Source organism: Simochromis diagramma, unplaced genomic scaffold (assembly GCF_900408965.1).
Source record: "Simochromis diagramma unplaced genomic scaffold, fSimDia1.1 OVJJ01000682.1, whole genome shotgun sequence".
In the NCBI taxonomy this organism is placed as follows: domain Eukaryota; kingdom Metazoa; phylum Chordata; class Actinopteri; order Cichliformes; family Cichlidae; genus Simochromis; species Simochromis diagramma.
The window spans coordinates 3,839,846-3,845,520 of NW_024387359.1; the positions used below are offsets into that span (position 1 = coordinate 3,839,846).

At 41.6% G+C, this 5,675-nt stretch overlaps 1 long non-coding RNA gene across 1 annotated transcript; it reads left to right on the forward strand.

Moving 5' to 3' along the window:
- The first annotated feature begins 737 nt into the window (after positions 1-737).
- Positions 738-3,917, forward strand: LOC120718735. The gene is made up of 4 exons (XR_005692550.1): positions 738-768; positions 874-1,193; positions 3,307-3,489; positions 3,568-3,917. It is a non-coding gene; the product is annotated as an uncharacterized LOC120718735 (long non-coding RNA).
- The last annotated feature ends 1,758 nt before the right edge of the window (positions 3,918-5,675 follow it).

The window sequence follows — 5,675 nt, forward strand, 5'->3', positions numbered from 1 at the left end:
TGTAGGGCATTAATGGGGAAAGGGGGGCACAAGGAAATACTTTTCTTTCTTATTCTCATTTAAAATGTCTCGCTTTTAAAAAAAAATTAATTATCTGAGTCTTACAACAAACAATTGATAGATTGATACATATATACCATCAGAACAGTGTACATCACTGCCACAACAGTGTTTGTTTTCATTCAAAGGCTTTATGATTTTTCCTATAATGGTGGGCCGGTCTCTAGTCATATTCCCCGGGACGATTTTTTTTTTGTCCCAGTTCAGCCCTGTAAGCAGCTCATCTGCAGTCTGGTGTTACCTACATCTTCCTATTCAGAAGGCAGAATTTCCGAGTTCTGAGTACAATCGAAAGCACCACGACTGCAGTTTTTGTGTTGGATGTAAAAAGCAGGCTAGAATCATGCGGCAGTCAACGACGGTCCAGGCGTGGGATTTCTCTCGTGGAAATGTGCACATTATTTTTTTCCTTTCTATTGGTAGGTGGCACAGTGCACTTGTGGCAAGTAAGCAAGTTAGAAGACTGGCAAACTTGCTGGGTATCCAGTTACGGAAGCAACACATTAACAAGAGAATTCTGAGTAAAACCAAAGTTACTTTCCCTAGTAACTAGTTACTCTGAAAGTAACGAGTAACTTGAAGTAACTGAGTTACTTTTGATAGAAGTAACTAGTAATGTAACTAAGTTACTAATAACTAGTAACTTACCCAACACTGCAAGTAAATAACAATTGCACAACAGAATGTCAGTGTAATGAACACACTTATGTGTAATGAACACACTTATGTGTTCATTACACACACTTATGTGTAATGAACACACTTATGTGTAATGAACACACTTATGTGTTCATTACCGACACACTTACTTAGTTTTGACAAAGCACACTGCTTAGGTAAATGATCTGAGTACTTGTTTATCACTGAGCAATTTGTTAATATGTGTTTCGAGCCAAATAAATGACAGGGAGAGAGAGAGAGTCACGTTAGAACACGTCGTACTATGGGAACCTCCCGAAAGAGAGGGGAGGGGGGGGGTCAATCGCTGGGATGCGCATGCGCAGACAGATTGCGCGACCTGCGGGCCTTGAACTTTGTAAGGGATAAAACTCTTTCTCACGGCCGGTGACAGCAAAGCGGATAACAGTCCCTGCTGGTCTTTGAAGCTCTGGATTCTGGGACTGTTGGAAAAGGTAAAACATTTTCATAAAAACCTTTTTACTGTTTTGTTTTTGTTACTCGTCACTGTAGCTTGCTGTTAATGCTGTGCTAACAATAACTGTTAGCTATGTTAGATACGTTAGCCGCTGACGTTAACGCAATTTAGTATCCGGTATACAGAACTGTTTTCCTAACATAACCACTGTTATAATTAAGTGAAGTTGTTCCCAACTAATTTGAATCTTTGGCTTCTCAAATTGCGTGCTGCGTACATAACGTAATGTCAGCTAGACCGATATTAAAATTTATAATATTGTTAAAGTCACTAAAATGGTGCCTGAAGCCTGTTTGACATGAGCTCTGTGTCTGCTCTAGAAACTCTGAAATTCAGTAGAGCTGAGCCTTACATTAAATACTCACATGAACCTGTACTTTGCATTCTGTAAGAGCTGTATAAAATACAGCTATGCATAAGTGTTTTGAATGAATAGAAATTAGACTTGTTTTAGTTCACCTACTTCCTGTATTAAATAGTGATGTGCAAAATATTGTGGAAAACCACAGAGCAGGCACGTATAGGGCATCTGCAGTAGGGCTGGGCTATATCATACCGTTCACGATAATACCGGTGTAATTTTGGGCAACGATAGGAAAATGAAATATCGTGATAGAATATGGGTAAAACGCGCATGCGCAGTGCCTATGTTTACATACGCACATGGCGGCGACGCAGAATGAGAAGAGCGAAAGCGGATCGTTAAATGAAACGGATGAACCAGAATTGGTTTGTAAAAATGCTGCAACTTCAGTGGTGTGGAACTGGTTTGGCTTTCGTCCGTCAGATACACAACAAAACACTATTTTTGGTAGAGCATGCTAATGGACCATCGTTATTACCGTGTTGTTTGGAAAATACGGCACACTTAAAATCAATCCTTTGATTTTTCTGAAAATCGACAGTGCCCCTTATAATCCCGTGTGCCTTATGTATGAATTCTGGTTGTGTTTACTGACCTCGAAACGATTTTATGTGGTACGCGGCGCTCGAAAATCTGTCAAATGTTTTAGTACGACTTTGCTAAGCTACGAACCCACACCGCTTGATGGATTGTCGGAGCATTACAGCTATCGTAGGCAGGAGCCTCGCGGAGTGATACGTACTGCGCTTCAACATAATATTACCGTATTGTGTGTGTATAACCTCTTTTTAAGTTTTGTGGATATTATACACTGGTTATGCTGAGGATATGTCGGCCAATTTCCACTGGAAATGCCTTTTGGTTAAACTGTCAGCAAGGAATTTGCACTGTTACATTTTTATATAACTCTAATGCACATAAAAAACAGCTGCTTGTTTAAGTGAAAATACATTGATGGGGTTTTTTGCACTAATAAAGTTGTGGAGTTGTAAAGTATTTTGTCTAGTGTCATTTATATCATCAGTTATATCGTTATCGCAAATTTTCAAATGTATATCGTGATAAATATTTCTGGTCATATCGCCCTGCTCTAATCTGCAGGTAAATGAACATCAAATCTCTCAGGCTAAAATCTGTATTATACTTTTAGTCTTAAGAACATATGTTGTATATTTATCACCCTTATGATAAAACCCATGTCAGCCATTGGTTTATGGACTTTGTATTTTGAAGCCTCAACATTTGCTTTATTGCTATGTTGGTTTTTGTGAGCCTTTTGGGACCATATTAGGATGAGGGATCAGAATCTGGAGTCGTGCACACTATTGTTTCATTTAGTGTGTATCTATAAGATTTGTACAGCAGATCCAAGTTGTGCTTTGAAAACAGGAACGTTGTCTGCATAGAAGAGAACTTTAATAGTAGGCTTGTAAAAAGTGAGGCCTTGTGCTCACATTTGCTGCAAACACTCGATTAATTCTGTCACCCTGTTTTGATGCAGAATTCAGTTGAAATCAAGCAAGAACGGGACTTTCTTTTTTAATGTGTTCTTGTGAATTGATTGTGTATCGCATACATTTGATTTGACTTCCTGCGAGACAGCAGTTGTCCGCTGGCCAAAAAAGTTTTCCAAATACCTCCACGTGATCAAGCCTGGATTTAGAAAGGAATAGCAAAAAAAATCTGCACCTCCTGCTTTACATGCAATTTCTGTTTGTGTGTTTAGAGGCGGCGGCGAAAGGGGAGACCTCGGCTCATCCAGCTGAAGAGCCTGACCAGGAGGAGTCGAACATTAACTCAGCTCTTCCAGGGCACCCTGCAGACTCAGCTGCTGGCATTCGCGAGGGAGTGCGGCCGCCGCTGGGATGACGTGACCGCCAAACAGGAGTCCATCACAGGTCGACTGTAGGTATGCGAGTCAGACCTTCTGAGGAGGGTTTCAGTTTTCTCTCTTCTTTATAATTGACCCTTGTTTTCTCTCTCTCAGCTCCTTGTCTCGGAGTGGGAGGGATTCGAAGCACAAAGGGAGGAGCTTGTCGTTTGGTTGGCTGATATGGATGTCCCCCTGAGTGAGGTTGACCACTGACAGGAAACACCTGTGAAAAACTGAAACAACTGCAGGTGTGGGGTTGTTTTGATATAACATATATTTGATATGATACATATGTCAGAGACATTGTCCTAAACTGGACTAACAAAGGACCATGAGTCCAACATGAAACTTGCCTTACATAACGCTGAAGTTCATTGATCATTTTAATCAAAAACTTGTTGTTGAAATATTTTTACTGAACATGCAAACATCTGCTGATGAAAATGTGTTGATTTTATTGGTCTGTTATGAAGCTATTGCTATTTCTAATGTGTTTTGTATCACTTTCTGATGTTTTATTAATTAAACAATACATGTATTGTTGTGTTATCTATAGATATATATTTACTCATAGTATAGTAAAAATATTTAATTATTACTGTTTAAATGACTAATATGTGACATGTATTAGTTGTGATGTTGTGCTGAGGGTTAAAATGCCTTTTTGTCTTTTGGTATACTACGAAATGGCAATAAACCATTAATATATGTCTATGCTGTGCTCGTATTTATTTAACCCTACTCAAATTTAATTTATGTTAGATTTTATTTTGAAAGATTTAAAATGGTTTAAAATGGTTCATTAAAGAACCATTTCAAAAAGGTTCTTTAAAAAAACATTTTTAATCATTTTTAAAGAACCATTTTTAAAAAGATTCTTTGAAAATGTCATGGTGCTGGCCCAGCGTTTTGTGTTTTATGATTATGTCCCTCTGTTCTAGTTATTCTGTGTCCTCCCCCCTTGTGTCCCGTTTGGGTTCTAGATTTCCTGTTTTGTTCTGAAAGTCTGTGTCTGTTGTCATTGTGTTCAGCTTGTCTCCTCTGGTCCTCATGTGTATTGGGTTCAGCTGTTCTTCCCTCCTGTGTGTGATTACCCGATTACCTTGTGTGTGTATATTTAGTGGGTGTCGGTCTGTGTTCATCTGTGTATCTCTGCGTTTTTGGTATCCTCCGTCAGTCTGCGTCTCTCTGCCTTTCACCCCGTGCCCTGAGGATTTCTAGTTGCTCTTTAGTTTTCCCGGTTTAGGTTTCCGTTAGTATGTCTCATGATTCGTTGTCTGTTCCTGCCACTGTCACCTGTAAATAAACTCTCACTCATATCATCAGTTGGCTGCCTGCATTTTGGGTCCTCCTTTTCCTCCACACCACACGGCTCACTCTGCCAGCCGTGACAGTACGAGCCGACCAAACATGGACCCAGCAGCATCCGCGCCTTCCCAGGAGTTTCGGGAGGAAGTGATTGACTCCGTTTCGAGGTTGGTTAACCTGTGGCTTGAACGTGAGGGAGAGGAATTTCACCGCGCTGTAGAAGCCAGGCTACAGCAGCTAATTTCTGCTCACCCCTGGCTACTGGACTCTCTTCACCCGCTCGCACAGGACTTCATTCTGAAAGAACTGCACCTTCACCCTCCAGCCGCTACCGCTTCCCGACCCAGCCCGGTGGTGAATGTTTTGCACTGCCCGCCGGGCAATCTGTGGCCCGGCCCGCCGGATGTGAAATTACCCGGCCGGTCGGAGCTATCCCCAAGAAGGAAGCGACGTTCACGCCGCTGACGCCCATCGCCACAGCCGGGTCCCGAGACTTCTGAGTTGCCGGCTGTGGTGAGTGGAAAAGACACTCTGTCTGTTTCGCCAGACCTTGTGACTGTTTATACCGGGGCTGTGTTTTTTGAGTCAGCTGCCCAGCCATTAGCTCAGTTAGCTGCCCAGCCGTCACCTCAATCACATTCAGCCTCACTACCCATAGCCCAGTTACAGTCACAGCCAGACTTATTACAAACTATGTTACAATCCATAGCCCAGTCAATAGCTCAGTTGGTAGAAGACTCATCAGCCTTATCATCAGCTCAGCCACCTATTCAGCCATCATCTTCACCAACTCCTCCGGTACAGACAGTTCAATGACAGTTCAACCCATAAAGGACAGGTCAACAACTTCCTATTCTAAGCAGAGAGACAAACCTAATAACTATGAAAACATTCCTCAAGAGCTGGCCAGTTCT